Genomic DNA, 16,590 nt, shown 5'->3' on the forward strand with positions numbered 1-16,590 from the left:
GTAATAAAGGGTCCACTTGCAAAGGAGTGGGGGACAGTGAATCCACAGGAGGGAAAAGGAGAGAAAACAGAAAGAATGAGAGCCATACTTATTGCTTGGGTGGAACTGGGGAAAGCAATGTTCCTTCCCTTAGTCTAGCTTAAGTCCCCCACCCCCATCCCAGGAGAGCAACCCATATGTGACTCTAAGGCCTCAGCAGTGCAGGTAAGAGTGGCCTCCAGACAACCACTGTTTTCTGGGAACAAAGTTAAAAAAGACTGTCAGTGAGGAGCTTCATAAAAGAATGGGAAATAAGAGACCTGCTGTGGCTAGGTATGCCTCCACTCTTAGGATTCACAATACATGAAGACTTTTGAGGACGAGTAAATGAGAGAAAGGCAGAGAAAATAAGGCAACACAGTCCTGGGGAGACAGTGATCATGGCAGGCTCTGTCATATCCCTTAGGATAAAGAATAAACTAAGACTACCTCTTTGGAAATCAATTTGAAAGTTCCTCAACTGCTATCTGATCATGCTTTACTTAATGAAGTCTATGACCACACTCTTGTTTATTGTAGTCCTGTTCACAACTGCCAAGACACAGGGGTGGGACAGTGACCTGGGTGAGTTATCTGTCAACCTATTGAACACTGGGGTTTATTTGAGTGATGTAGCTGGCTATCGAGTGTCACCTTCCTCTCTCACAATTACTTGTGTGTCCCTAGTTGTGCTTTATCAAAAAGGACAACTGCCCTTGCTAGGGAAAGATAGTTTTTGGGTCCTACTTATATGCACTGTATACAAGTTGTTGGGATCATCTGTTTATATGGTTTATTCAAGCATAAAGAAGAATAGAATCATTATTTGCAAGAAAATGATATGGACTAGAAATCATTTTGCTATACAAAATAAACCAAACTGATAAATACTGCATGTTTTCTCTCTTGTACGTGGTGTGTGTGTGTGTGTGTGTGTGTGTGTGTGTAACATGAAAGACAAAAGAGATTACTTGAGAAGACTAAGGGGAGCATTAAGGGGGAAGAAGGTAGGACAAAGAGACCAAAATGGCAATGGGGTATATGCAAATGTTGTTGAAGGGCTTGATGTATATGTAAGTGTATTAGTTACTTTCCTGGTGCTGTGATAAAGCACCATGACCAAGGAGACTTAAAAGAAAAATGGTTTAGTTTGGCTTATGGTTCCTCAGGGATATGAGTCCATCATGGTGGGGAGGCAGGATAGTAAGCAGCCACGGTGGCAGGAGCAAGAATCTGGGAGCTCACATCCTTAACCACACACATGAAACTGAGGGAGGGAACCTGAAATAGTGGAGATTTTTAAACTCAAATACTTGCCTCCAGTGACATACTTCTCCAGCAAGACCACATCTCTTAAATGTCCCCAGGCAGCACTACCAACTAGCGACAAGTGTTCAAATATTTGAACCCATGGGAGACATTATCATTCAAATTACTACAGTATGAAAATGTCAAAGTGAAACCTATCATTTCACACGATGAATATACGCTAATGGATTAATAATAAAGTTGAGGGTAAGTCTCAGGAGGTAAAAACATATAGGCTCTGAGTCATCAGTTACATCAACAGGGTGTCTGATTCTAAGCTGGAGAACTGAGGCTGGAGACTCATTGCAAATTACCAGTGGGCCCCGGCCCCAGGATCCTGCAGGTTCACAAAGTGCAGAGAGCACTTTCATGTTTTGTGTGCCTTTACCAGCACATACCTCAGGGGTGACATGATAAGGTTGGTGGGCTCATGGGTGGGTTGGTAATGTCAGAGTATGTAAAGATACACTAAGTTCTCTACACATAAACTTGAGACTTCTCACCTACAGAGAAGAGAGACAAAAAGCCATGAACGGAGTGAGTTTACTCTCCTAACATGGTTCAGCTCTTACAGAAATGGGAAGCTGGGGTAGATACCAAGTTTAGTCACAAATGTAAAGCTGTTTCTTCATGATGTAGAAGTTGTGTCCTATGAATTGTATGGTGTCTTAGTTGGTTCAAGCGAATTTGCGCATGACTTCAGACTTTACTCAGAAAAGCCGAGGAGGAATTTCAGAGGAGTGGTCACATTTGCTAGATTTTTCTTCTTGCCACTTAGCTTCTCTTTAGAATATAGGACAAAGAAAACTCCACATGGCTTTGTAAATGTACCACTTAGAATGCAGAGAATATTTTGTATCGAATATGCTGTGGGTAGCATCTCACTCCTGGTCCCATTTGAGTGTCAAACCCTCATTTCTCTGCTTGTTCTACTGTCTCCTGGGTGGTTTGGACATGAAGTGTCCCATCCCAGATTCATAGACTGAGAAGCAGATACCCTGGTGCTATTTGAGAGGTATTGAAAACAATAGGTAGGTTCTAGCTGAAGAAAGTAGGTCACTAAAGGAAGGTCCTTGAAATCATCTTGTCCCTGGCACACCCTCTACCCTGTCTCTATTGGCCAGGAGTCTAGCTAGCTTCCTCTGCGTAGGTTATCGCTACCATGGTATTCTTCTTTGTCTTGGTACCACAAACACAGAGGTGAACACAGACTGGACTCTCTGGAACTGAGAGCCAAACTAACTCTTTGCCCCTTTAGATGTTTTTGCCAAGAATTTTTGTCCCATATGAAAAATCTAGAAGGCACAGAACCACATCTTGAGAGCCTAGCTCCTGGCCTGATTAGCCCGTTAGAAATGAAAGGTGAGTTTCCCAGCTTTCCATTTGACTGTCTTTCTATGATCATCTTAAGGACTGACTCTTTCTTCCAGCTGAATGACCTCTTACTCACTCCATCTAGTTTTTTTAATGTGTGTGTGTGTGTGTGTGTGTGTGTGTGTGTGTGTGTGTGTGTGTGTGCCTGTGTAAGTGTACGTGCATTATGAGCATGCAGGTTCCCCTAGAACTTGTTGAATCCTCAGAACTGGAGTTTTGGTAGCTGTGGCTACCTGATGCAGGTGTTTGGAATCAACCCAGGTTTTCTGTGAAGCAATAAGTTCTCTTAACCATTAAGCAGTCTCTTCAGCCCTTAACCTGTCACTCTGAATTTCCTTAGAGTTACCAGAGAGTTCAGTTCTGTCTGTCAGATGTTAACAGAGTGTTAGAAATGGAACTCACTTAGGCCTTTCCGATGAGTTAGCACTCATAAAGCAATCAAGACCAAAGTAAGAAAAGTTATTTCTTGAGGATCGCCTATCACGTAAGATGGTAGAAACTGGAGCGTGGAAAGAGCAAGTGCTCAGTGTTTTTATTTGTGGAATGTAGCACTCACACTTCTAATTAAGGTAGGAGGCTTATTTCTAACAACTATTTATTGGACAATTATTCTTCTAACGGCAGAGATACCACAAGTTTAACTCTTGAGGCATACATTAATCAGCCAACCCATTACGGAGTCAGACTTTCAGTCAGGAGAAAGTTTTTACACATGTTGGGAGTGCAAGGAAAAGAGGAATATGATTGAGAAAGCAGTGGATAATGTCTTTGAGGGAAAGACCAGGACCCTAATAAGGGTTGAGTCTCTACACTTTCCCTAGGGTATCCCCATCTTTGTCACTGAATCTTCCAGGTACATAAAGATATGCAGACCACCAAGATTTTACTCTAGTGTAGACCACACACTTCAGAATGGGCCTGTTTCTCTGCCCCAAGTAAGGTCACATGAAAAGGACTGCTCAGATAGGCAGACCCTCTGCCACTGTGAGTCGTTTACCAGGGGTGACATTTATCAATACCTCAACACTTTTCTTAGGTCTGTCCAACCCATGCTATATTAAAAATCACTACTATGCTGAAACAGGGCCCATGGAGCATAGCTACTGATACCGAGGCAGACATCAGTCCACTGACAGCACTGCTCAGCTGGTACCTTTGCCAGATTCTCCAACTTAGCCAATGCAACCTCACATCTACAATCCAGTGAATGCATCCAGCCAGAGTTGTCTGGATCCTTTTTCTTTCAGAGGCACAGAGAAGCTCAACCCAGTACAGGGATTCTGATGAAGGGTTCACATGCACAGAGCATCCAGTATCTGGTCCGTGGTCCACTGTGAATATTCAGAATAGTGCCCATACAGGCTAACTTAAGATAAAGGCTGAATAAACCAGATGTCAAGGACATTCCAATAGAGCTACAAGAGTTGAATCATAAAAGCTGGTATTGTATCCACTAAGCCACCACAGTGACATAATTTGAAAGGAAACTAACCATTTCTGAATGTGTTTGATGTGCTTCTTGTAGTTTAGTTAAGATTCTAGCTACTAACAAAAAGCCCAGGTCCTCCTTCCAGGTCCTCCCTCTTGCTCTTTCAACTCGAGCCTTGATCAGGCATTTTTCCTCCAGTGTCTTTAATACACTTACCACTCCCCTATTAAGTCCTTGTCATTCATTTCTGTCTTAGGACCCTTCTATGCCCCTTGCCTGGGCTGGTTTTAGTTAATTCTCACAGCTATCATAGATCTTTGAATGTCACTTCCTCCAAGGAAAATTCCTTCTTAACTTGTTTGTATGCCTTTCCGTTAATGTATGTCTCCAATATACTCCACAAAGGAAGGCAGAACTCTTAATGAGTGTTTGATTTCAAGACCTCTACTCCTTCCCACTTCACCATCTCTCTCTCCCTCTCTGAAAGGATGGGCATGAATAAAACAAAAAAGCCCAGGCCAAGTAGGGTTCAAACTAAGGTGAGATGGCAGAGTGTCACCTATAGTGACTACTCATGTCTTGTTAATTTTTTGACCCAGTAGGAGAGGCACAATAGGTCACAGAGAGTAGAGAAGAGGCACTATTTGATGTGGCTGGGATATTTTATGGTGTCCTATATCCAAATTCGCTCAGTCATGGTTTCTTCTTGCAATGGAGTCAAGTCACCACCCTGTGGGGATGGAAGGCCACCCAGTTATCACAAAGAGATAAGCCAGTGAGTACAGCAGGCCAATGCTGGGAGTACTTGTGGGACAGATTGCATAGCCTACTCCCTTCCTGTTAGTGCTTGGCAGTAAGGTGGTGGTGGGAGCTGCTACGAGCACAACTGGCAAAGTGCCCTTTCCATCTATGTGGAGTTAGAAAGAGAGGAGGCAGACAATCCTCCCTTACCACATCTAGACTCTAACACTTTTCAGTCGGCTTTCCAGATCCTTCTGCTTCCTGCCTCCACCTCCCCTGATACCTTGCCTTGGCTTACTTCCCTAAACGCTGCACTTCATTAATTCCTTATCGCATGTTGCTAAGTTTAATCTAGGACTTTGCTAGGACAACTAATTAAAGTCAGAAGATTCTTAAAAGGAGGAATTGACCTGCAATTCAGCCCTTCCTCTACGCAGGATCAATCTGCAGATTCCTGGCCAAGAAGAGATATAGTATTAAAAAAAAGAAAAGAAAAAAAAAAGGAGCACATTTAGCCAATCAGCAATATGGATGTGTCATGCAGCTTCGTTTAGCTGTTTATGGATTCTAATTGCCCACCCTGGTTACCACCTAAGCAAAACATGCCTGACAGAAAGGCACATGGGAATTACAGCTTGTTTGAGGATTTTGTCATTGTAGGATGGAAAATATTCAGGAAAAAAAGGGCAAGAATACATCTACTATCTGGTTTTCAGCCACAGAGAAGTTTGCTGCTGATAGAGAGAGCAGGAATGCTAGCCAGCTTCCAGCCCCTGGCATCAGCTAGTTGGGAATGCACACAAAGCTGGAAGAGATACTCCCCATGTATACATGGAAAAACTGGTCAGGACTGTGGTCGGCTTTGAAGCACGATAATTTATGAGCTCTGACATCATCCAACCTCTTATATGGACCTGGAGAACAAGGTCCTGAGAGACATGGCTGGTCTGGTCTTGATGGATCTACCTCACTGTATAAGTATAACTGCAATACAGGCTCAATGTAGCTGAGGCAGGGCTCTGCCCAAGACAATCAGTTGACTCTCAGGAAAGAGGTTTCCATATTCCCACTCCCTTCCTGATTGGTTCAAATATGCATTTTTAAAAATCTCCTTGAAGGAAACCCAGCAGCTTCTCAATCACTTTTGCATGGAGAACAAAGAGAAAGAGATTTCCCCTGAGTTCATAAGAAATACAAAGTGGAAGGGAATATGAGAGCTGCAAGCACCTGTATAAACAGGAACAAGTGGCTCTCACTGGGCTGGCCATACCCATGAATGACTCTCCACTTCTCACACATTTAGCTCACTCATAAATAAAAAGGATCTCAGACTTAGGAAAGTCAAGGGTTTCTCAACTCTCAGAAAGATGGATGTGAAAAAAAAAAGGAAAGAAAAAAGCAAAAAAGCAAAAATTAATTCGAATTCATGAATTCATTGAACCAAGCAGAGTAACTTGATTCTTGTTCTTTATAAAGATTTATGGGAGTGTTAAGCTTTCAGGTGTCCTTCACCAAGACCTGGAGGAGACACTGCTAACGGGACAAAAGAGATGCAAATGGCCATTGTGTGTGGCGAATGAGAGAGCTCCTCCTGATGCTAAAGAGGCATGCAGTGTGCGTCTGGATTTTCTGCAGGAAAGCTGTGGAAGCTTCCTGACCATTGGCTTTTCTCATCACTACAATGGGCATAGAAATCTTGACCAACTCTAGATGTGAGGAAGCTTAATTAGTTTATGCAACTTTCAGGAAAGATGCCAAGCACCTTGGCTTCAATAACAGTTGTTAAATGAGGTCCTTCATCGTCAGGAATGGTAGTGGTGTTTACTGATGAAATGCTGCTGCAGTGGAGCTCTAATACAATGTGGTGCCTCCAGAAGGCTCATCATCTAGTCAGATAACAAACTGAGGTTGCTGGCCCCCTGGGAAAATTTTAGCAGACATTTCTGTTGGTCTAACTGTGGAGGGTGTCTCATGAGTGTGTCTCAAAAATTCTCTTGAATATGCTACACTGCAAAAGAATCACCCACAATCAAGAATTATATAGCCCCTGATGTCAATAGCATCAGTCTTAGAAGCCATGATGTGGGAAGATGGAAACATCACACATTAGAATTGAAAGATCAGAGCTTTCTCATCCCGTGGGTTCCTTTAAAAAACAAAACTCATCTTTTAATAATCTTATGGTAATGAACTCACAAATCAAAACCACTACACAGATAGATTAAGGTATCCACTTAACACTTACCCTGTCTTGGTTGTGTATCTCAACAAATTTCTGTACGTTTAGAATGGGCATTCTGAAGCCATGATGCTTCCGTTAGGATTTGATACTTTCACTCCAGTTGCATTTTAAAAATAAATTTGTCCATTGGCTTCTTAACATACCTTCTTCAACCACTGTCTTGAGCTGAACAGGACCTACATTCTAAAGGGAAGAGGAGAGATTCCAATGATCAGGAAGATGATGGAACCACTCCTGAATATCAGCACCCAAGGCTTTGATCTCCCTCTCTTATTGCAGGACAACATGATATAGCCAAGTCTCTGCCCTCTTAAGTTCTCAACTGAAAACAATTCCCTTAGTTGAAGAGATGTACCAGAGTGTATCTCAGCTTTGCCTGTCTGACTGAGACTAGATGAACCCAAGCAGGGAGGAAGAGTGAGAGGAGGAGAGCTCCCAATAAATGAAAGAATAATGGAACATTGATCAGCTCTTTACCACAGCAGGGGAGCTGCCTTGCTGAGCCCCAGAGCTGTCAGGGAGAGCCACTCAACTGTCTGGATGGATGGTCCCATTTAGCATCCATCGGTAACTCTGCCAGAAAAAGAGGCACCACAGAGATGCTGTGTGCGTCCAGCAATCTTGGATTTCTGCTGGGGAGCTGGTGTCCTCATCCTACCAGAGCCAGCAGCAGACTCCAGCAAGTGGCTTACTTCCTAGAGGAGATAGGGGTGGTTGGAGGAAGAGTATGGATAAAAGGAGGGTCCTTGGCAAATTTCTGCTGGTATTATCACTCCAAAACCTGGAGCTCAGGGCTAAGATACCGTCATGGGTATAGTATAGGGTAGGGCACATGCTATGCATTTACCACTTTCCAAATGCCTCAAGCAGAGAAGGGCTCAGTCTAGTGGCAATTTGTTTTTTCAGAATTCTCTTGGAAGGTTTTGCCTTTTCCCCCCCCACCAAAGAAACAAAGGATTTTTTCTTTAAACATGAGAGGCTGTGGATTCTTGTGAATGGGAGAGACCTGTGTATGATAAGTCATGAAGACAAGAAGTTACCCATTATAAGCCAAGTCCTCAGCTTCCGAGTCCAGGCAACAGGAGCATACCTGCTTGGAGGGGCTTCATGAGTACAAAGGAAGATGACGAATCAAAGTGTAATAGAAGATTGGGCACAGCGTGAAGCTGGCTGCTGAACCCAACCGAATGGGAACACTGTGTCAAGTGAGTTTGGTTCTCAATCATGCTGCAGAAATCAGGGTCACACACCACATCTCCACACATCCGAAAGGAAAGAAACAAGAGTGTGAAAGTTACAAGGTCAGCAGTTTTTAGGAATGTGTCTTTCACAGCCTTTGGTGAACAGATGATGGATGAGGAGGGGGAATGAGTCAGGGCAAAGCTCAACTTCTGGACCAGAGAAAGAAAGGAAAAGTAAGAGAGAGGCAACCATGGTGATGAGACAGGCTAGGAGAAGAGCAGGAAGCAGGGAATGATGAGAGAGAGTCGCCATGACCACAGGGCAGATCCTGAAGTTATTGACACAAGGTAATCCTGGGTCTCCCTGTGCACACTTGAGAAAACAGGAGGTGGTTGTGCTTTGGAAAGGGGGCTTGAGATTAGGAGCTGAAATGTCGAGGCGGATTCAACTGAATATTCTCACAGCAGGTTTGTCTTTGGGTTTCATGGAGTGAGAACATTCCTTTCTGTTCTTCACTGGTATAATACTCTTCCATAATGGGTTGGGCTTCTACACTGTTGTTCTTCTTCTTACCCTCTTACAAAATAACCAATACATCGTACCATTCAAGGAGTTCAAGGGAGACTAGTCAGAGAACTCCAATTACAACCCTGAATCTACATCGGCTTTTCCTTTCAACCAAAGCCTAGTTGGTATTCAGGAGAAACTTTGAGTTTAGTGTTTGACATAATTTAATAGTGTGCATTAATGACTGTAATTTTCCCCCCGCAGTCAAGATACTAAGAAAATGAGGAGTGCCTCATTTACATCACACAGACTAGTCACCGGGGCAGACATACAAACTGTGGCGAAGAACAAAGATCTGGGAGGGCCACCTGAGGGTGCACACGGCACGGTGTAGTTTGCAAAGGTGTGTGTTACACTCTTATGCTGACAATGCGAATCTGTAGTTATTAATATTGCCTCACTATATGGAAACTGAAACTAAAATCAAACTGGAAAAGGCCCATGTCTGGGAGTGGGGAAATCCAGTTTTTTAAGTTTATTTAAAAAATGTATTACAGATATTTTTACCAAAGCTCCATCAGCAAAATACACATGATTCTGGGGGGTTAGTTGTTTGTTTGTTTGTTTGTTTGTTTGTTTGGTTTTGCTCTTTTTTTGTTTTGTCTCCCGTGACAGGGTTGCAAGCTGGCCTCAAGTTTCGAGCCTCCTGAGTGATGGCATCGCAGCTGAGCACCCTGTTGCACCCTGTGAAGAAGAAAAATAAAATCTCAATTCTGATGTTCTTGTTTTCATCCATGGGGAGGCCTGGCATTGAGAGGTTGGGGAGTGTGCACAAGTTCAATCCTGAGCACCCATACAATATAAATCACAACCACCTAAAACTCCAGCTGCAAGGAGAGCCAACACTTCTAGCCTCTGCAGGTCCTGGCACTCATGTGTACACATATCTACACAACACACATAAACATTATTAAGAAGAATAAAAATAAATTTAAAAAGAATTTCTGAGTTTGAACAAGACTAATAATTTTAGATTACGATGAGAACGTCAATTACGTAGCAAACCTATTTTCTTAGTATATTATTTTACCCTAGCAAATGAAAACACCCTCACCTACGTTTGCATTCTAAAGTACGTTTTCACAGGCATACGTGTATGCATAAAGTTTTGCACTTATATGAGTTTATGTATGTATAAAGTATATTAGCACATCGTATGAGCACTAGTAATTAAGCATATGTGTGTGTGCCTGCAGTTAAGTGGGTGCACATCTGTATGTTCCTGAATGCATGTATGCACACATACACATAAGTTTGTGAATGACTTCATGAGTATGTGTGGTAATGTATGCATGTGTATTCATGTGAGTACATAAACTATTGTATGTTCCCAAGTATATGAATATATGTCCATACATGTTTTTCTCTTCAGGAATACACATGAGTGCATGTGAGAGTGCATATGTGTGAATCTCTGAATGTGCACATCTGCATATGCATGCAGGCAAGCATGCATTATATTTACATCCTCAGGTTGTGTTTGCATGGGGTGTCTATATACATGTGTGTGCAAGTGCACATGAGTTTGTATATGTGAGTGGATGTGGGAGCAGTCACGTATGTGTCTGTGCATGTGTGCATCTTGTTGACATGTATGGACATGTTAGCATATGTATGCATGTGAATGTGCATATGGGTGGGTGTGTAATTGCATGGATATGTATATTCATGTGTGTCTTATGTGAAAGCATGTATGTATTTCTCTGTGTATGCATGGATAGATTTGTGTATTGGGCTTAAATTTGTGTGGGTTAAATAGTTTATTAATAATGTATGTGTAAATGTGTGTATGTGCAGCATATATATGTACATGCTTATTCCTTCATAAGCATACCCTTGTATATTTATGTGAGCATATGTCTATCTGGATGCATGAATGTTTATGTTGTATGCTTGTGTGTGTGCAAGCATGTTTTCATGGCTTGTGTGTGAGTGTGTATGTACAAGTATACTTTTGTGTCCATTTGTTGAATTGTGCTGATATGCATTCTTGCATATGAATATTTGCTTGCATGTGAGCCCGTGTGTCCTGCTTTCCATGTAGGTATGTGTTTGTATGTGTGTCTGTTTATATGTGACTTTGAGATTTATGAGTGCAACTTTTGTGTGTATTTATGAGTGGGTAGATGTGCAGGAGTGAGAATCTGTTTCTGCATGTATCTACCTCTGTATACTAGTCTGTGTGTGTGTGTGTGTGTGTGTGTGTGTGTGTATGGCTGTTTTTATTTATGTTGTTGCATGGATGTGTGCACTTGAACTTGCATGAATTTTCCTGTGGCCATCTGTGTATGCATGTTCATACATGAGGGTGTGAGATTGGCATGAATCTGAGTTTTTACATGTGTGTGCATTTGTAAGTGCTTGTTTTTGTCTCTTTGCTTATGTGTCAATTTGTATTAGTGAGCTTGCCTGCTTGTATACCTTTGTGTTCACACATTTGTGTTGTGTATATATTTATATATGTATATATATATATATATATATATATATATATATATATATATGTTTGAGAACATACCATGAGTGTTCATATGTTTTAGCCTGTGTGTACATACATCTCTGTGTGAACATATACATTTGTATTTGTATCTTTGTGTATTTGTGTGGGCTCATGTGTTTCTTCATAGGCAGGTTCATTTTGCCTGCCTCTGTATATTTCTGCCTTGTGTACATATGTGCATGTATATGCTTTTGCATTGATTTGTGTGTGTGCACACATATGTGTTTGTGAAAATGTTTATTCATACACATATATGTGCATAAGTCTGTATGCATTGATATGTATGTGAGCATTACTATGTGTATGTATGAGCATGTTCTTGTGTCTGTGTTTGTTATCATTTGTGTGTCCGTGTTTCTGTTTCTGAACATTTGTGCATTTGTGTGCCTGAGTGTATGCAGTATGTTTTTGTACGTGTGTGCATATGCATATATTCACATCTATCTTTGTATATGTGTATGTGCCTATGTGTAGCATAGGTTTTTCTATATGTATGAATCTCTCTATGTGTTTGTGCACATTTGCGGGGTTCTCCACTTTCTGTTGTACTAAACTTTGAGGCCTGGCTTGATCATTGGTCTAAGGTAAACACCTAGAGTTATGTTTTATTTATTTTTTATTTTTTAGATTTATTCATGTATTCTATATAAGTACACTGTAGCTGTCTTCAGATACACTAGAAGAGGGCACCAGATCTCTTTACAGATGGTTGTGAGCCACCATGTGGTTGCTGGGAATTGAACTCAGGACCTCTGATGTTTTATTTTTGAAAAAGAGAACACACCTTGAATTATAAGTTTTTTCAGTTTCTTATTTGACCTTCATCATTACATAGCTGACAGAACTGGACCTTTTGCCCTCTGAACTTGGACTGACACACATAAGTCCAAAGGATTAGAAGCCTCCATGCTTGTAGTATTGTTCACCTCCCAAAAGCTCTGCCTCTATAAACACTGAGAGTGGACTGCCATCACAGCCTGTAAAGACTACATTGAAAGAGAACAATGTAACTTCTGCTCGTGATTATGAGTTTACCAATTCTATAACCTGTTGCAGTGAGTCTCCCTCCAGGTAGACATTCAAATGTGATTGGATTGGATTTTAAAGGATAAGAACAAGACTTGGTGAAATGCTTTAAGCATACTGCACTAAATACCACCAAGTACTTAGATATTTGATAGTAATTTTCCATCTCTGGCAACAGAACACATCCACCCAGTGGCCACACAGCACAAGACTGGTAATGCTGTCTTTCAAAATGTCCTTCCTTTCCAAATGTGTGCTTTCAAAAGCGTTCTGTACCTTAAGTAAGTGTTTCTAGTGTGCTTTGCTCTTTATTGTGGCCTCTCCAAAGCTGAATGCCAAATCCGATGCCCAGTTTGCATAACAATGTAAGCTGAAATAGCTGAGACACTCCATTCGCTCTGGGGGTACACGCTAACACCACATTTTCTTAGACCACACGTCTCTGGATTGGCTTTGTTTAGCCTGGCCCTTCAACCTGCAGCAGTCTGTGCAGTGTATAAAGAGGTGGAGGACAGGTGATGGCACAGGGCTGGTAAACACTGAGTCTGTGTAGGGGACTGGTAATGACTTGGGATTACTCCTTTCCACTCACTGCAAGGCAGAAGAGGGTAAGCATAGAGTTTGTGCTAGACCCACAGCTCAAGTGTGACAAGATGTCCTGGGAACCTGGAAGGAGCCATGGATTTGAGGGGTTAACTCAATGTGTCCCTACAGCATCGAGTATTGTGATGGTTACTTCTTCCCAGATAAAATGTAAATCACTGTGAGAACAAATTTAAAGACTGGCGATAAATTTCAGCCCATGGTTTCAGAAAGATAAGCCATCACACAAATTCAAGGCATCTAATCTTCTTCACCTATTCACCCCTGTTCCACTATGCATGCCTACTATGTAAAACAGGTAATGTGAAAACAAGAAAAAAAAATCATTAAAGCTTGGCCTACTGGCATTTGCCTGTAATTTCAGTGCTGAGTGGGAAGGCTGATGCAGGAGGATTGCTAGTCTAAAGGTAGCCTGATTTATACTGTGAGATTGTCTCAAGATAAACAAAATCCATCGGACTCTGAAAATACGATAGTCAGACAAAAATGGAATTTAAAATGTTTAGGAGTTACCAAATATAATAAAATATAGACACAAAGCCAACAATAGAAAAGTTAAAGGAAAACTTAAGAAGCACAGGGAGGAAGGGAGCTGAAGCGGTGACAACCCAGTTCAGAGTAGAGAGTGCTCTCCAGTGAGACTCACACCAACCTGGGACTCCAGCTCCAGGAGAATCGGGTGTCCTCTTCTGACACACACAGACAGACACATAAAATTGAATCTAAAGGGTCTGGAGAGAGAAGTCAGCAGTTAAGAGCCTATATTGCTCTTCCAGAGTGTAAGCAAGCTTCAGAGTTGGCACAGAACGCATCAATACACCAAATTCTCAACACTCTGGAGGGATGAGGTGGTGGGAAGGCTACCTTTGGATCAGACAAATACAGTAACAGTTGTCTTGTCGCTCTGTAGGCGTGACTTTTAGGGAGAAAAGGGGGAAGTCTGTTAGGATGATTCCTGATTGGACATCCTAGCCAGTGTAGCCTAATAATGAATTGTGATGTCTAGATCTTTGCATTTTGATAGGTGGAACCTGGAGTTTTAGTCAGACATAAGAAAGTGGCCAGATAAGGGAACAGATCTTGGGGGCTAGATTTAGGAATGTAACCTAACAGTTTATCAAAAGAAGGGGAATGGAGGAGGGCAAGACATGACAGTTCCACATTTGCCATGCCCAGGCCTTTAGAAAGCCCCTCACAGAGAACCTGAGTTCAATTCCCAGGACCCATGTTGGATGGCTCACAACGACCTGTAACCAGCCCCAGGAGATCCGTGCCATCTGCTGACCTCTTTTAGCACCCCCCACCACCACATACACACTCACAGAGAGCGAGAAAGAGAGACAGAAAAAGACAGAGACAGAAACAGAGAGACAGAGAGAGGGAGAGAGACAGACAGAGACCTTCGAAATAAATCTCAAAAATATACCAGAAATGTTGGAAATGGGGTTCTCTGGCAGGACATGGTGATTTAATAAAGAAGGCAGGATGCAGACACAGGAGAGTTAATAAAAAGTTATGTTTTCTACCACCACAGCCTGCTTCAAGTGCTCAGATTAAAGTGTCCACTGAGTCATAGAGGTGAATATAACATACCATACACATGAGTTGCCACCATGAAATTTTATAATACCAAATATCAAGAGAAGCTTTTCAGAACTCCCACAGAAATTTGGGTCGTCATACCAGTCTTGTGATCCCTTATTGACACAGGGAGAGGAATAGGAGTCCTTGATGTTTCATTGCCCTTCTGTCCTTTCTGTGTTTCCTTCAACCTCACACAGGTGGACCTCCTCACCCTTCAGCACATTCGTTTCTAAGCATGAGGGCACCACAAGAGACTAAGTAAAGGAGAAGGAAGTCAGTCAGGGGGTTTATCTTTACCAAGGTGCTCTCCCAAACCCCATCGTGGGAGCAAGCAAATGGACCCATGCTCTCCTTGAGTCTGAAGTTGATATTGTGCCATACTCTGATTTTCCTAAGCCTTATTCACAATTTATAATAATAGCTTTATTTCCTTCCCTCAATTATGTGGTTCTGATGAATCGTTCCTTTCCGGTAGTGTAGAGAATTGTTAAAGCTAGAGATTCATGCTCTGCTAAATTCCCAGAAAGACAAGGATGAGATTTATATATTATTTGTGATTACACAAGTAACTAACAATATAGCTAGAAATGAAATTATGAGTGTAAGACATTGTGGAGGAGCAGAGAGGGAACTAGTAAAATACAAGACACTATCTTTTGTGCTAGACATGAAATGCCTAGAATTTACTTTATAGGAAGTAATCAATAGCAAATACTAAAACTTTTTATATAATAATTTCTATCAAATGCTTCCACCAGAAAGTTATCATTGAGGGGCTGGAGAGAAGGCTCAGCAATTAAGAGTGCTTTCTTCCCTTGTAGTGGATTTAGCTTTGGTTCCCAACATCACACACACACACACACACACACACACACACACACACACACACACACACACAGAGAGAGAGAGAGAGAGAGAGAGAGAGAGAGAGAGAGAGAGAGAGAGAGAGAGAGAATGATCTGTAACTCAGTTCCAAGGGACCAAAAGCATCTGGCCTCCATGTCTCATGTACTCATGAGCATACGCCAACACACGCCTACACATGATTAAAAATAATAAAAAAAAATCTTTCTAAGAAGAAAAGTTATGGCTAAATTAACAGATATTATTAATTTTTGCTGGCGGAGCAAGGGCTCAAACCTAGAGCCTTTCTCACGCGAAGCAAGAACTCAGCCACGTAGCTACATCGAAGCCCTTGGGTTTTTCAGGCAGGATCTTACTGCCCTGGTTCCTCAAATTCAGGATATGCCCTGTCTCCAGGATTATGAGCAGGCAGCACCATGCCTGGCTTGCTGATGTATTCATAATCAGTGAAAATTACACCTAAAACAACCTTCCATTTTTTTAGATATTCATCTATCCACACTTTTGAAATGAATATCCTTTCTTACTAAATTATTCCAAAATGGTTATATCATCTCCCCAGGCTACAGTGACAGTGTTTAAGTAAAAATGGATAAAGCGGCAGCTTTGTGGTGCCTGAAGTGAAGGTGCGGGAGAGACCGGAAGGTGCAGGCAGAGCAGATGGGTGCATAATAGGAAGGAACTCACACCCAGAAAATTCTCGAATTCCAACCATTGCAGGGCTAAGTACTTGATGGAGGATTCCAGAAGATGATACCAGCTTAATCACTTTCTACCCCACAAGCCACTGGACTCATACCAGTGACACCATTCCTCCATCTCCAGATTTTCTCTGTGCCAATGCTACATTAGTTGATCAACTCCATATCAATTTAATTCAAAGAAAAATAGGCAGTGTTTAGGCCAGGTCTGGAGATACACACCTTTAATCTGGCACTTCGAGGCTGTGGTAGCTGATCTCTGAGTTCAAGACTAGTTCGGTCTATATAGTTCCAGGCCAGCCAGGGATATACAGTAAGATCCTATTTGAGGGAAAAGCTGGAAGAAGCTGAGAAGGAGGGTGACCCTATAAGACTTACAGTCTCAACTAACCTGAGATCTCTCAGACACTGAGCCACCAGTCAGGCAGCATACACCAGCTGATATGAGGCC

General features: G+C 42.0%; 1 long non-coding RNA gene across 3 annotated transcripts in view; it reads left to right on the plus strand.

Annotated features, from left to right (window-relative positions):
- The window catches only part of LOC102548815 (uncharacterized), a 105,645-nt gene that overhangs the window by 47,062 nt on the left and 41,993 nt on the right, over nucleotides 1-16,590 (plus strand). Inside the window, exons 4-5 of one of the 3 annotated variants that reach the window (XR_015650832.1) lie at nucleotides 9,066-9,204; nucleotides 9,477-9,578. The exons of 1 other annotated variant lie outside the window; for it this stretch is intronic. This is a non-coding gene — a long non-coding RNA (uncharacterized LOC102548815). Of the gene's footprint in view, nucleotides 1-9,065; nucleotides 9,205-9,476; nucleotides 9,579-16,590 lie in introns of those variants that run through there. One more of the 3 variants, XR_015650841.1, reaches the window with a different exon arrangement.

This window comes from Rattus norvegicus, chromosome 1, assembly GCF_021556685.1.
Source record: "Rattus norvegicus strain SHRSP/BbbUtx chromosome 1, alternate assembly SHRSP_T2T, whole genome shotgun sequence".
Classification (NCBI taxonomy): Eukaryota; Metazoa; Chordata; class Mammalia; order Rodentia; family Muridae; genus Rattus; species Rattus norvegicus.